The sequence below is a fragment of the Odontesthes bonariensis genome, chromosome 13, assembly GCF_027942865.1.
Source record: "Odontesthes bonariensis isolate fOdoBon6 chromosome 13, fOdoBon6.hap1, whole genome shotgun sequence".
Classification (NCBI taxonomy): domain Eukaryota; kingdom Metazoa; phylum Chordata; class Actinopteri; order Atheriniformes; family Atherinopsidae; genus Odontesthes; species Odontesthes bonariensis.
The window spans coordinates 34,179,984-34,196,142 of NC_134518.1; positions in this window are offsets into that span (position 1 = coordinate 34,179,984).

The following is a 16,159-nucleotide window of genomic DNA, read 5'->3' on the forward strand; positions in this document are numbered from 1 at the left end:
TGGTTGAAATTTTTTTTTGTCCATTTGTCCAATAGAAAAGTTTGATTGAGGACATTATCAATGTTAGCTTGCGTTCGGTTCTGTTCTGTGGATTTGTTTGAAGTTTATTGTTAATTTGTGCAATAAAAAAAAGTTTAATTGAAATAAACAAATGTAAGAGTGGTTTTGTCACAGATTACATGCACAGAATTAGGCAATTATAAGGTCTCTCATAAAAACACTGAAAGCAAAAGGGTTTTCAACACATAAACCATGATTTTTTTTTGCAAAATTAAGGTAAATCCACCACTAATATAGAGATTTTTCTTTATCCGTATTTATTTACATTTTATTCATTTCAACTTCATAATGTGCAATATTATTTATACTAGGTCACTTTAATTTTTAGTACTTGCTTTTTCTCTTTTTTTTTTTAATTTCTCTTTTTTAAATTTCTTGTTCATGTCTGTTGTTGCTGCTGTGGCAAGTGAATTTCCCCGTTGTGGAATAAATAAAGTACAATCTAATCTAATCTAAAATATAGGCTACAAAAGATCCTAAATAAAGAGCCGGCTCTCTGAAAAGAGCCGAACTTCCCATCACTCGCTGCAGCTCCTCGTGCACCAGCTCCTCGTGCACCAGCTCTTTCCCCACCGGCTGCCTCAGAACATCATACCTGTCACACACGCAACGCAGTCTGAGATTGGGACGTCTTTGAAGTGATAGGTGACCAGTAGAAGAACTTGGATTTGCCACAGATCTGGGACATGAAAATCAGACGTTAAAATCTCGTTGAGAGTCTTAGATTTACCTGCAGATAACAACCATCTTCCCTTATATATTATTATAGCAGTGTGCAGTAAAATGAACAGAGAACGACTGAGAAAAGAACCACAAAACTGAGAAAAGTGAGCAGCTGCTGTGGTTTTTCCTCCGAAGAACACATGCTCAGAGCTTCTCCTTCGCGGGTCGTCGGATCGATTCCGTATCGATATTTTACGGTCATTGAGGGGATGTTCAGTCCTCTGTGAAGCTATTGTAAAATTTGACATTTTGACCCATGTATTCTTTCAGTAGAATGCTTGAAACTGCCGTAGTCCCAATCATTAGGATTTCTCAACCCCCGTAACACAAACACAATTCAACTGAGAGTCTGTGTAGCAGCTCCGCGGCCATAATGAGCAAAACAAATTGATCATCGTACCAGCGGAAAGGTCAGAAGTTCGCCAACATCTCTACGCATCAACTCCTAGTAGGAAGAGTGAATATCTGTGCCAGATGCACGATAATCTTTAGGAATATGCCCCCACACCTTTTTCTAAGATGTTATTTTATGATGGGTCACAGTTTAAAAGTACAGCACGCAGGAAAAGTCATCCTCCTGATGAAAGAGACCCTTCAAATTCTCTGAGTGCTGATCAGCTCATTGTAGCCTTTAATGAGTTTAAAGACATTTTTGAGGAGTCCTCTTCTTTGGCACACACACACACCGGCCTTGGCACTGAAAACAAACACACAATAGAAAGGCAGCCAAGAACCTCTGAGCCGGAGGCAACATCCAACAAGCAAAGCAGGAGGAAAAGCGGCGGAGGATGGAAACAATTCATCCGTCTGCCGAGCCAAAGACGCAACATCGAGTGATCCGGTGCTGCGTTTTAACCCTTCAGATAAAGAGCAGCAGATGGGTTTTATTTCACTGGGTGCTTTTTTTGTGTGTTTGAATTATCATCTCACAGAGATTGACTTGAAGATAGAGAGCCGTGTGAACGATAAGCTGGAGCTATAGCGATCCTCACGAGCAAAAGAGGTTAATGCAGTACCATACATCAGAGCTGGGATTAAAAAGGAAAAACAAACACAACAAAAACACAGCAAATGTGGAAGATTAAAGCAGCAACATCCCCGTCATGCTGATGCAGAAATCCTGCACTCTTCAAAAAGCATCCTCGCATTGTCAGCTATAAAAAGATTTGCAGTCGTTTGCTATTTTGGACAAATTTACATTCAGGGCATTGACTTTATTCCAGCAGTCTGTGGCTGATATTCACCTTTCTGTCAAGTCAACTCAGACCGAAGGTTCGGTGATATCTCATAGATCTGTTACCATCTGGGTCACTCAGGGTAAATCTTTACTCTCTCTTTTACTTGTAAGAGTTTACCCCTTTCAAAGTGTTTTGACTCCCAACAACCAGAGGAAGGTTCTTCTCCAAAGATTAAATACGAGCTTGACGTTTCATCGATAACTTGCTTAAAGAACCATCATGTATCATCTGTCTCATGACCAGTATTGAGCTCCTCTTGGATGCGTCTTTTCTCTTTGATGTGGAGCTGTATGTAGTTTTTATGATTAGTCAGAGTCTCGCCTGTTGGAGGTTTCTGACATGGTGTAAAAATCCACAATATACTGTTGAGTTTATTCAAACCGCGATGACAATGAAACATCCTTTTAAAATAAGTCTGAAAGAGAAATACATTAATGCACATTCATCTTTGACACCTGCTTCATCAGACGCAGGACCATGGATGGGCTGCAGTCTGACCTGGGCACCACCGGTGATGTGGTCCATCACAGGGACACAAACACAGACTAACAAACATTTACTTCCAGTTCTATTCACGAAGGTTCCTACTCATTTTGTTTGGTGTCACTTCATGTAAATGTACTATCTGTGATAGTGCTAAAACTTATTTTAAAAAGAAACATTATCAGCAAAGTTTGTTTGCTTCTAAAGGGCCGCGACATTCCCACTTCCAACTGTTTTAACCATCGTGAACCCAGATTTCACGAGGGGGAAAGGCCTCTCTGTTATAAATTTAGTCATTTCAATCCAGAAATGTTTCATCGTCTTTAACTGATCCACCTACTTATTCAGCTTTATTTCAGGCTACGCTGGTTTATTGTAGCTACAGTAGAGTAGAAGCCTGTTGGGGTTTCAGTAGGCAAAAAGGATCCACGAAAGAACCAGAGGAAGACTGCAGAGTGAAGGTAAAATAATTATTTTACAAAGCAGGCGAGGATCTGCGGGTCTGGGTCTCTGCGAAGGAAGAGGTGAGTCAGCCAAGAGTGAAAATCCACAAAGAAATAATGCTTCCTGTGGCATCCTGAGGTACAACTTGATAACTTTCCTGTGGAAATCCTGGAGAAGAGTGCAGCTTGAATGCAGGGACGTTCTGACTTCTGAAAACAGAGTCGCAAAAACATACTTCAGGTGAACTTGAGGCAAGACTGGAGTTTAAAAAGCCAGAGAGCAGTACGATGAGGCACAGGTGCAGGTCACAGGGATAGACAAACAGCACACAGTAAACTACCACAGACCACAGAACCCAACACCAAGCCGACCGCCTTAGAACTTCTGATCTAACAGGACACGTTCAGACGGGGAAAACACAGCCGGGACTTTAATTCTATTTGTAAGAAATTTGCACTGCAAAATTTCATCTTTGCCATCACATCTTATCTTGAAGGAGACTTCAAAGCGTCGTTTCTGATTGAGAATTTTGTGCAAATCAAAAGCTGGGGAATACGATTTATCGGATTTTCCTGGAAGGACACATTCAGTCGACTTAGCTTAGCTCACATATCAACCTCCTGAAAATGTCGATCGCCTGTTTTATCTTATGTTTCCTGCTGACATGTGTCTAACTTTTCACTCTTTTTTTTACTTTTTTCTGGACAGAAGAGAACAGCTGCCCTTTTTAAACAGTGAAATCATGTATACTGTGTGCAGAGGGTGTATACTAACTGGTCCTAGCAGCTTAAAGTGATACTCAATTTCTCCATTGATAAAATAATTTCACAACTCTACAACATAAAAATTAATAAAAAAAAACATGTAGAATATAGCATATACTTTGTTGTCTACAGTAGTAGATCAACCCTCATCTTACTTTGAAGCTCCCAGCTCTCTGAAGTGACGTCGACGCAGCTTTAGCAGCAGAGAAGCTATTAGGCTTGTGTTGATAATAATAAACTCCTGGACTATGTACAAACTTCCAAATGAGTTTGTGAGTACAGACCATATTTGTACTACTGTAGAAGTTTGGTGTCATGGCATGTGATTTTAGTGTGGTAATTTTGGAGATGCGGACCAGGATCCATTAACCCTTGTACGAAGCTATTCGGGATAACTCAGTAACTCAGCTGATGTTCAGCCAATATCGAAAAAACTGCAGGTGGGCTACTTGGCTGGATATCACGGTTCAAATGACCCCAGGTTGAATCTACTCCGGAGTATCACTTTAATGCTGTACTTCATTAACATTAATTCCCCATGTCACCGTGTTGGGAAGCCATAAAAGAAACGGAGACGCCTTCTTTTATGAGTAAACATCATATCTGTACGTGCTGTTCATGCAGTGCAGATGTTTAATCGTAATTAGAAGCTATCTGTGATTCACCTCCAGGTCTGCTGACATGCTGGACCCATTAGCTCGAGTCATTGATGAAGGAACTCCGGCTGGCTGTAATTAGCTTTTGTGGCTGAGACAAAATGATCAAACCACCGAGGAAATCAGTCAGGGTTTCAGACACAAAATATTAGATTGTTTGGTAGTGTTCACCCATAACACCTCCAACAGCCCAGTAATAATCACGCGTCTGAGGCTTATGTGCAGCCGATCCATTACACTGAGAGCTGTGTGCACCCTGCAACACATAGATCACGCTCTTTACTGTGTTTAATCAAACTGGAACCCAACACAAAGCACAGAAAACCAAGAGAAAACTGTGCTGCTGCCGTTTGGACGTCTCTCAGAAGCTTTGGTTTTCATCTGTCCGTCTGGAGCCTGCAGGCGCACCTCCACATCTGGAGGCAACGCAGCATTTTGTTTGGATCAAACCGAGAGTCGGATAAGTCCTGCGCCTTCAAACTTTTTCTGTTTAAGTTCTGCTCAAACACGATTGTTTTAATGACGAGCACCCGTTGGGATGTTATGAGCTGACTGGATTCTGGTGGGGTTGATGTGCACCTCCAACTCAGGTCCTCTGCTTCAGAATCACAAATTTAATCAGTCGACTCAAAGTTTTATTTCTTTTCTTATTCATGCACATTGTTATCTTTAACCTTTGTGTGGAAAGGACACGCATAGATTCAGCTTTTTGCTCTTTTTACTTTAATTCAGGGTGTGGATTTGACTCTTTCTAAAAGGAAAGTTTGCTTGATGAGTCGAAAGCATTTTCTGTGATACCTCAGCTTTCAGAGTGAGGAAACAGCAGCTCTTTAACACAAGGTGAGTGTGTGTGTGCTCAGCTTTGATTGGATAATGAATGTTAATAAATGAAGATCCAATACAAATGCCAAGAAAGACAGAAATATGTAGCTTTGGATGTTGTCTGAATTGTTAATGTACACTGTAACGAGTTGCTGTATATTTACGGTGGATTTACAACAGTATCCGACTCTATTTTATAATAATTGTAAAATACTGTTGAATATTCAACCCTCACATGTAAATGAACAGTTAAATCAGTCATATAACAATACCAGTAGATAACTGTAATTTAACAGCATAAAACAGTATTTGTAATGAATTGATGTCCAAATCCAAAATACGTTATTATACTGTTAAATAAATTACGGTAGATGTGCTGTAAAATGACTAAAACACAGTTATCCTACCGTCATGTACTGTAATCCAAAAAAACGGTAATATACTGTTAAAATATATAACAGTAGTTGTACTGTAAAATAACTATTTTACTGGGAAATTCTTTACAGTGTAGGAGCTGACGAAATGGAGTTGGAAATATATTAATGGAATGTACTAGCCAGTAATAATTCTATCGAGTCATATTTCTAGAAGCTTAACCTGATTGGCCAGTTTGAACATAGAAGGCGGAGTCCCGTGCTTTACAGACGTGTGCCGCCAAACAATTGGTTTGGCCCAGGAAGCACAGCTCGATGTTGTAAGGCAGAGGTCCTGGAGAGCCGCTGTACTGCAGGTTTTAGACGTTTCCCTGCTGCAGCACACCTGATTCAGATGAAATGGATCTCTTCAAAAGGTTGTTGAGTTCTCCAGCAGTCTGCTGATGATGCATTGATCTGAATCAGGTGTGCTGGAGCAGGGAAACGTCTAAAACCTGCAGGACGGCGGTCCTCCAGGACCGACTTCGGACCTCCTTGTTGTAGGGTTTGATGTACAGAATGTCATTTTGGAGGCTACTGATTTTCTGGGAAGTTTGAAAATAAATGGCATCCTATTTCTCTGCTCCCTTGAGCCTCTTCTCATGCTTATTTGTCATCTTGCCTCACACAAATCCTTTCAGCCGAGTTTTTGTGTCATAAAAACAGGAAAAGTGTCAGTTTATGATGTACAGTTTGAGGGTTTTATTGAGATAATTCTGCCCTAAAACCACCAAGAATTAGTGCTGAGACATCGTGATACATTCATGCATGTGTGCTGTGCATCAGGCGGCTCAGGTGATAGACTGTGTGCAGGGTCATGTTTACAGCAGCTGCACAGCGTGCACAGTCCTCAGAGTGACTCCAAACAACTAAAACTGCGTCTGAATCAGTGTTGTTTTCGTCAACGATGACGATGACGAAATCATTTCGTTGACGCCACTTTTTTTCATGACGATAACGAGACGGTGACGAGATAAACATAGCTCTCTGATGACGAAAACATGACGAGACGTGTGTGAGTTTTCGTTGACGAGACGAGAATGGATGAAAATGTTAGTGGGTGATCTGTCAGACGTTTAAAATGCATGACATTTCTGCTTATTGTTAGCCTGGGAATTCCCATGCTGCTTTGCGCTCGATTTCATTCTCACTGCAAAGTCAGCCTGGAAACCACCGCCCTTATTTTTGCCAGAGTTTGGGAACCAATCACAGAACGGGGGGGGGGGGCAGCAGCAGCAAGACGATGACGACGTCTATGCGCTACACCGAAGCTTGTAGAGTGTTAATCCAACATGACAGCGGACACAACGTTACCGTTCGATGCAGCCAGTGTTTCGGAGTAGATTCACCCTAGGGTCATTTGAACCGTGACATCCAGCCAAGTAGCCCACCCGAAGTTTTTCCGATATTGGCTGAACATCAGCGGAGTTACTGAGTTATCCCGAATAGCTTAGTACAAGCGCTGATGGACCCTGGCAGTATCTCCAAAATTACCACACTAAAATCACATGCCATAACACCAAACTTCTACAGTAGCACAAATATGGTCTGTACTCACAAAACGATGCATTTGGAAGTTTGTACATAGTCCAGGAGTTTATTATTATCAACACAAGCCTGATAGCTTTTCTGCTGCTAAAGCTTCGTTGACGTCACTTCTGGGAGCTGGGAGCTTCAAAGTAAGATGAGGGTTGATCTACTACTGTAGACAACAAAGCAAGGCTGCTCAATTTCTCCATTATTAAAATAAATTCACAACTCTACAACATAAAAATTCATGTAGAATATAGCATATAGGCCTACTTTGTTGTCAATTTAAGTAGCTTAGAGCGCAAGTTTACTTTTATTTTACTTTTTTTTCTTCTTCCTCGTCGAATTTCTGTCGTCATCTGGTATAAGTGATACAATTGGCTATGAATCGCGCGCAAAGCAGCATGGGAAGAACCTGACGTCATTTGATAGACATTCGTAGCGCCCAGTAAACGGCTCTAGGCATTCGTAAACCACGCCTCAAATACGAGAAAATGCACACCTAGTTCCCAGACCACCATCTCATCGAGATTGTGGACGCGTCAGCCAGGCTAGCTTATTGTGTGTGTCAATTAAAACCTAAAAAGTATCTGCTGCGGCACCTTAAGGCTCGCCACAGGGATATTTTTTCTAAGGTAAGTTACAAATGCTGTTAAAGGAGAACTGCGGTATTTTCAACATTAAGCCTCTTTTCTGAGTCGTCTGCAATGTTTTAGAACCCCCCTCACCGCTTTTTTGATGTTTACTGCTGTCTCCGGTATTTGAATAATTTTGATTCTTCTCAACCTGCTTCAGAATGGCAAGTCATGCGCATGTCTAAAAGGGTGGCTGGTAAGCTATAGGAACGCCAGTAGCTTACCAGCCACCCAAAGTCTCTCCGATGCGGAGCCCCGATCAATACTTAAAAACAACTGTTCGTAGAGATCCCAGAATTTGTCCTAGTCCGCCGCGTCCATTTTATGGCCGGATCTTTCTGTCAGGTGTGGGTTTTAGGGAAGGGAGGACACGGATGCGGACTTCAAAGCAAAACAGGGTTTATTAAGCAAAAACAAAGTAACAAACTAAAGGCGCGGCTAAAGCCGGATTCAGAAAACCTAAACTGTGAAAAAATAGAAACAAAAGACTAAACATGTCATGGATAAATAAATACTTAGCTTGAAAACACGACGTAGAACATGGGAAAACCTGGTAGCATGGCATGGATGACAAACAACATACAACAAAGATCCAGCAAACTGACAGGGGATGCAGGAAACTAAATAGGGAGTGAGAGTGATTGGAGAGTGAGTGCAGCTGAGGGAAAAAACACAGGTGAAGTGAGTGAACTAATAAACAGAGTACAGGGAAACTAAGGCATGACTAAAAACTAAACATGGACTGAAAAACAAAAGCATAACTTAAAACATGAAAACTAAAAACGAGTTCCTGGGCGTGACACCAAGTATATTTGTCTCATTGAGTATCTCATTACACTTGATATAAGACAATTGCCTAACAAGTACCATTTCAGCCAGATATAGGGACTTGTTTCAATACAATATATCTTGAATATCTTGTTAAGTGAAAAAGTCTTGAAAACATCTTGTTTTGAGTCATATTTGACATGAAACAAGCTTTTTTTTTCATTTGAAGAGGTTTTTTGAGCTAATTTCAAGATCACTTTTAACTCAAAAGTTCTAAATATCACATCTTATTTCAAGAAATCTTGACAAGCCGAATTCCATTAGTTCCATTGGCAGATTTTTTTGCTCATTTCAAGCAAAAACGTCTTTTATTTGTTGGTTTTTTACTTATTTTTGGAGGGGCATTTTTTCCAGTGTACAGACCAAGAGTTTGATGGCTCCAACTGAAAATGTTCTTGCACTCTTATTTATAATGATGATGATGATAATAAGTCAACTTTTGGTGCTATAGAAAGATAAATAAACAGATGATGATGAAACAAAAGACAAAATAAAGTTACAATCTGGAGGAGCGACACCAAGCACAGTGACATTTGAAATATTAAAACACTCCCAGTAATAACCGAGTCGTGTCTGTGTGCTCGATGATGCCTTCACTCACTTCCATGTTGAGAAAGGTCAAACGTGTCAAGTATGGCAGGAAGTTCATTTTTTATCACAGGCATGATCGACGGTCATATGAAAAAGAAAGTGCTCCCTCTGTCAGAGCAAAGAGTTCACACGAGCTGAAGTGAACCCAACCTCAGCTGAACAGGAACACATGACAGATCACACTTTATTTATTGAACAAAAACTGAGGCAAAACACAGAAGCTGTGTGTGAAAAACTAAGTGAACCCCTGATCCAGCAGCTGGTTTCCTATGGGACGTTCTTAGTCTCTCTCATGGTTCTGGAGGAATCTTGTTCCCACTCTTCTCTCCAGCGCTGCTTCAGCTCATTGAGGTTTGCAGCTCTGGTTTCTGCACAGCTCTCTGAAGGTCCCACCACAGCATCTCAGTCAGGCTGAGGTCTGGACTCTGACTGGACCGTTGAACACCTCGATTCTTCTCTTCTTCACACATTCTGCTGTAGATCTGCTGCTGTGTTTGGGATCATTGTCCTGTTGATGAGCCAGTTTCAGCCCAGCTTTAGTCACATCTGACTCTAGAACACTTTGGTATCCAGAGGAGTTCATGGTGGACTCAGTGACTGCGAGGTGCCCAGGTCCTGTGGCTGCAGAACCAGCCCAGATCATCAGCCCTCCACCACCGTGCTTGACAGCTGGTGTGAGGTGTTTGTGCTGATATGCTGTGTTTGGTTTCCTCCAAACGTGCTGCTGTGCATTATGAGCAAACATCTCCACTTTGGTCTGCTCTGTCGAAAGGACATTGTTCCAGAAGTCTTGTGGTTTGTTCAGATGCAGCTTTGCAAACCTAAGCTGTGCTGCCATGTTCTTTTTAGAGAGAAGAGGCTTTCTCCTGCAGCCCTTCCACACAAGCCATACCTGTTCAGTCTGTTTCTAACTGTGCTGTCATGACCTTTAACCTTTAACATGCTGACTGAGGCCTGCAGAGTCTGAGATGTAGCTCTTTGGGTTTCTGACCTTGGGGTGACCTTTAACCTTTAACATGCTAACTGAGGCCTGCAGAGTCTGAGATGTAGCTCTTTGGGTTTCTGACCTTGGGGTGAACTTTAACCTTTAACATGCTGACTGAGGCCTGCAGAGTCTGAGATGTAGCTCTTTGGGTTTCTGACCTTGGGGTGAACTTTAACCTTTAACATGCTGACTGAGGCCTGCAGAGTCTGAGATGTAGCTCTTTGGGTTTCTGACCTTGGGGTGACCTTTAACCTTTAACATGCTAACTGAGGCCTGCAGAGTCTGAGATGTAGCTCTTTGGGTTTCTGACCTTGGGGTGACCTTTAACCTTTAACATGCTAACTGAGGCCTGCAGAGTCTGAGATGTAGCTCTTGGGTTTCTGACCTTGGGGTGACCTTTAACCTTTAACATGCTGACTGAGGCCTGCAGAGTCTGAGATGTAGCTCTTTGGGTTTCTGACCTTGGGGTGACCTTTAACCTTTAACATGCTAACTGAGGCCTGCAGAGTCTGAGATGTAGCTCTTGGGTTTTTGACCTTGGGGTGACCTTGCTGGGACGTCCACTCCTGGGAAGATTGACAGCTGTCCTGAATGTTTTCCACTTGTGAATAATCTTTCTCTCTGTAGAACGATGGACTCCAGATAGTTTGGAAACGGCCTTATAACCCTTCCCAGGTTGATGGGCAGCAACAGCTGCTTCTCTGAGATCGTTGCTGATGTCTTTCCTCCTTGGCATCGTGTTAACACACACCTGAATGCTGCAGAACTTCTGCTTTTATCGAGCTGCTCACACTCAAGTTTTTATGACATTGTAACATGTCCTGTATTGTTCATCTTTGGTTGTATTCACCTCATTTTAAGACCTGGTGAAGACCTGAGTATCTTTATTAATATTCCGATAAGTGAAAGTTTAGGTCTGAAAGAGTTCCATCCATATTAACCATTACTTGACCATTGATCAGTCAGCAGGTCTGCCTCAGATGTCAGTCAAAGCTTTGGCCAGGATCACTGTTCGAAGGAGAAACCTTGTTTTCTTTTCTCTCTCTCTCTCTGCTCTTGCAGTGTGTTACCATTCAGACACCGTTGCCATAGAAACATAGCCGTGAGTCTGTACAGTACGCCTATATGACTGGAGCTCAGAGGAGCAGAGCGCTGTTTGCTCATTTAGAAAGAGAAGTTGGAATGGATGAAATCCTTCTCTGGCTGGATGCAGACCTTCATTCACTTTGAGCTAAAAGACAAATCACACAGAGGCTCAACAAAGGACGAGTCCACCAGGGATTAGAGCACTTCTGAACCGTCTGGTGCTGCTGGGGTGGAAGAAAAAAAAAGATTTACTGAGCCTATGTCCTTTACATTTAATTTGTAACTTAAAAGGAAACAGAAAAGCCATGTGCTCCAGCAAAAATCATAATGCTGAGCTTATTGCTTTACAGATTAACCGAGCGGGAAAAGCTGCCTTACTGACCTCTTTTTGTTTAGAGTCTCAAGTCTGCGGCGTATGTAACCACTCCGAAATCTGACGGTGCACAACGGTTCTTATGAAACTTTAACGTTTTATCCGAGACCGAAAGATCTACGAGCTGCTCGAAAAGCTCAAAGTTTCATTCAACTTGGGTTTGGGCTCCTTTTTTTTAAAAATCTGCTTCCCTCCCTCCTTAATACTTAATGAAACATGATGCAGTGGGAAAAAAAATGCTCTTAATGCATAAAGTGGAGTACAGACATCATAAAGAAAGAAAGCACATGACTTCAAAGGTTTCCTCTGTAGATGAAATAGTCCAGCAGCTTTTTGCACCTACTCGGCACAGATTTAACCATCAGCTTTTATTCAAACAAACGTGCTTCTGGATGATTTTAAGTTTTCTTTAACCAACGTCGACACGTACATTACTAATGAAAAGAAACCTGAAACTTCTCTTGCTCACCGTGAAGACATTTTTCAAGGAGAAAGTTAACATAATGTTTATTATGTTGCATACAGGCGGGCCAAACACGCAGTCCTTGGATCATTGTTCATCACGATGAAGCGGCCCTTCCTCTTAGATTCTGCTCCACTGCCTCATATTTCTGCCGTTCTGCCACATTAAGATTAAGATTAAGATTAAGATTAAGATTATTCCAAAGTGTTGGACTGGATTCGGTTCTCGTTAGGTTTAGGTGACCCGTTTGACTTTTGATTTGTGACACGCTGCATTATCCTGCAGGAAGGACGGAATATGTGGAGCTGTGGCCATGAAGGGGTGGGCATGGTCACTCAGACAGGCTCTCACGCAACCCAAACATCCAAAATTTACACTTACAGCAGCAGCCTGATATATGTGTATGTTTTACTCAGCTTTATAAACCCGGACATCATCTTTCCGAGCTTTAAATGTTCAGTTTTGCTGAGCTGGGCCCTCTGCAGCGTTTGATTTCTTTTCATCTCCGACATCACAGGTCTTCTTTTGTGTGAGCCCATCGACCTCTGAGCTCAACACATTTATCTGTTATCTGAACTGGTAAAGCCTTTCGGACGGGTACCACCGATCTGACCTTTCCTTCGTCTACCAGGTGCATCTGTTGACAGAACCGATGTCACACGATCAGAGGTGGGTAGTAACGAGTTACATTTACTTGAGTAAGTTTTCAAAAAAATTGTACTTCTAGGAGTAGTTTTAAATCACTATACTTTTTACTTTAACTTGAGTAGATGTGTGCAGCAGAAACTGTCCTCTTACTCCGCTACATTAGGCTACAATGAGCTGGTTACTTTTCTTCTTACCTCTTTGGTATTCTATGCCTCATTATTTTTATCCCCCCGCGTACGCCTCATTTTAATGTTTTATTCTGACAGAGAGAGAGACTTCCACCAAAGGCTCTACCACCTGACTGTGTTCCACCAATCAGACGCAGCCGTGCAGTCTGGTCACGTGACCATACTCAATCTCAGCGGCGGGATGGGTTAGCTTTAGCATTAGCAGACGTAGCAAACAAACAAAGAAACAGATGAAAGATGTCAGAACCAACGGTGGGAAATGAAGACGCAGACGAGGCCTCATACTGAAAGCATGTTTACCTTACAAAGAGTGAGAAACAGCAGCTACATTATGTGTCTTCTGTGTCAACCAAAACAAACGCACATTTCAGCAGAAACTCAACATCTAACTTGAGGAAACATGTAGCGGTAAGTTTCCTAAACTCGTTTTTTCCCCCATGGCTAGGTGAATGTTTGTTTTTTAGGTTACATATGGGTTACATATGTTTTAAACATTTCCTAAGTCTCTTTTATTTTTTATTATTATTATTAAGATTTTAGTCACTTCCTGGTTGGGATTAGACAAAAACATTCCCTGTTTTTAGGACAAAAATCCATTATTTTTACGGCCCACCGTCACCTTGATGGATCCATGTTTACCTTCACAAGCAGCCGGCACGTATTCTTTGGATGCAATAAAAGGTCGTTGACGAACAATCGATGGGGTCGTTCCTGGATGGATCGAAAATCCAGGTCATCAGCATTTTCAGACGTGCCAAAAGCAACAATCGTGACGGTAAAAGTCACCACGATCAGGCAGTCGTTATGGTGACGTTTTAAGGGAACATTAAAGCGTCTGAAATGTGCAGGGATTCCTCTTAAAGAGCTCAATCTGTACATGCAAAGCTAATTTTAGTGCTATTCTGTTTTCTAAGGATTTCAATCTTTTGTTCCAATGAAAAATATATTCAAATGTATAGTTTGGCCATAGAATAAATCCAATGTTTACAGTCCGTAATATTGACATATTAGGAATTGTAAATATCATGCTTTAATCTGCTCTTTTCCCACACATCGGATATTCTTCCTATTTTGTTTTTTTCTTTAATGTGAGACTAACTAAGCATGCATGCGATCGTCATCCCTCAGTATCTACTTCTCAGAGTGCTTCATTCTTAGGTGGCTCAAAGTAATTTCAGATTTATAGCTAATTTCTGTCTCCATCCTGACTCAGTGTGTGCAGGAGGGTGTTGGTGAAGGAATATTGCAGGTGTATTTTTAGTTGCCCATGCAGAGTGTAAACCCACTGATGAATTCTCACAAGCTCTCGCTGCCTTTTTTTCTTTCCCTGCTGCAACTTTGAAGTCAAACCCTCCCAGAAATCCACTAAACAAAAGCCATTCAAACTGCTGCACCACGCTCCACTGTTTGGGATTAGCAATTAATTATATTTTACACTTAATATGACTGTATAACACAGATAATGATCCCTGTTCTGCATGGATGCGTCTGCAGTGTAGGTAATGCTCCCTGCAGAATTCCAAAGAGATACTTTAAAGCCTTGAATCCAAGTTCTGCGCTTGTCATCTTTGTGAGAAACTAATTAGGGGGAAGCAGGCAATTGTGTTTTCTAACAATATCACAAATTTTCATTTTTTGTTCAGCACCAAAGCTACGGGATATTTACATCAATTTCCACGTTTTTTTTCTTTGTTTTGAAGGGTTTATCACACATGTAGGTACTTGCAAGGAGAAAAGATTTTGACACTCAAGATTAAATACACTGAAAGATAAATTTGGATTTAAGGAGGAATATGGTGAAGACCAAGTCATGTGATGTAGGGCTCCAGCACTCTGTTTGTTGGTCAAATAGCCTCTTGAAGCTGTGAGGTGTGTTTTGGTTCACTAAACCCAAACCAGATTGGATGCTGTGTGGTTTAAAATCTGGACTCCCCCCCCCCTCCCTTTCCCTCTTCAAACTATTATTATTATTATTATTTACTTTATTTTATTTATTTACTTATTCATTTATTTATTTTAACAACAATAACAATAACGAAATAAAATAAGTAATACATAAGTACATTCAGATATCTTAAGAAATATATATATACAGTATATATTTAAAAATGATAAATAAAATAAGTAAATGTATAATAACAATAATAACAATAGTAGTAATAATAATGATAATAAGGGTAAAATAGAAAAAGTAAGATTAATTAAATCGTTCTCCAGGAAAAGTCAGACCTCACAATCGCTTGTCCCTATTTTTTCTCCCTTTGTATCACTGCCTGCTGTGCAGACCGAGCAGCAAACACCATAACAGGCGCGGCTGTCGGCAGGCGGCAGCAGGAAGTGATACGAAGGGAGAGAAAATAGGGCCAAGCGACTGTGAGGTCTGACTTTTTCCTGGAGAACTATTTTGTGATGCAAATGTATTACTCTTTTGAACGCATATTGTTTTGAGAAGCAAAACGCTTTATTTTTTAAACCCCAGCCAACTAGCCGGACTACCTTCATCAACACCAAAACGAGGTTGGAACTCTGCTCACAGGACGCAGCAGGGGGCAAGAACATGTTCATAAATGATGTTGCTGATATGGGATGTCATACAGCTTCATGTCAGAAGAGGCGAACTATCCCTTTAAATCAAGAGGTTTGTCTTACACCTGTCACGGTTTGGCGGCGGAGACGAAGGAGGACTCAGGAGGAAACTTAAAGGGTTTATTAATAATAGAAATGAAAATCACAGCCAACGCTGGAGAAGCCAAAAAACTAAATTAGAAAAAAAACAAACACCAAAGGAAGAAATAACAGCAACTAAACTGTACAAAACCAGGAAGCTGAATAGGCTAGATGGGGGAAAACCACAAGGAATGAAGAGAACTGGGAGACTAAATACAGAGGGGAGAGTGATTAGTGAGAAGGTAAAGCTGAGGATAATGAACAGGTGAAGGAGTGGAGCTGACGACTGGCAGGAGGGAGCTGAGGGAAGATGAGGAACTGACAACCCTAACCCTAAACTAACTGGAGACTAAACAGACTAACCAGAAAAACACACTAAAAATGTATGGATCGGGACAATGCCTTCTTTACCATTGAGGTATGGTACAGAGTCCACGTGACTGAAGAAGTTGTACCCAAATTTAAAGAGGCACATTAACTCCTCGACCTAAAATAAACTCTTCACCGAGGGGGGCATCTTTTCTCAGATTTGGTGGAGCTGATTTGCATCCCAGCCACCTCA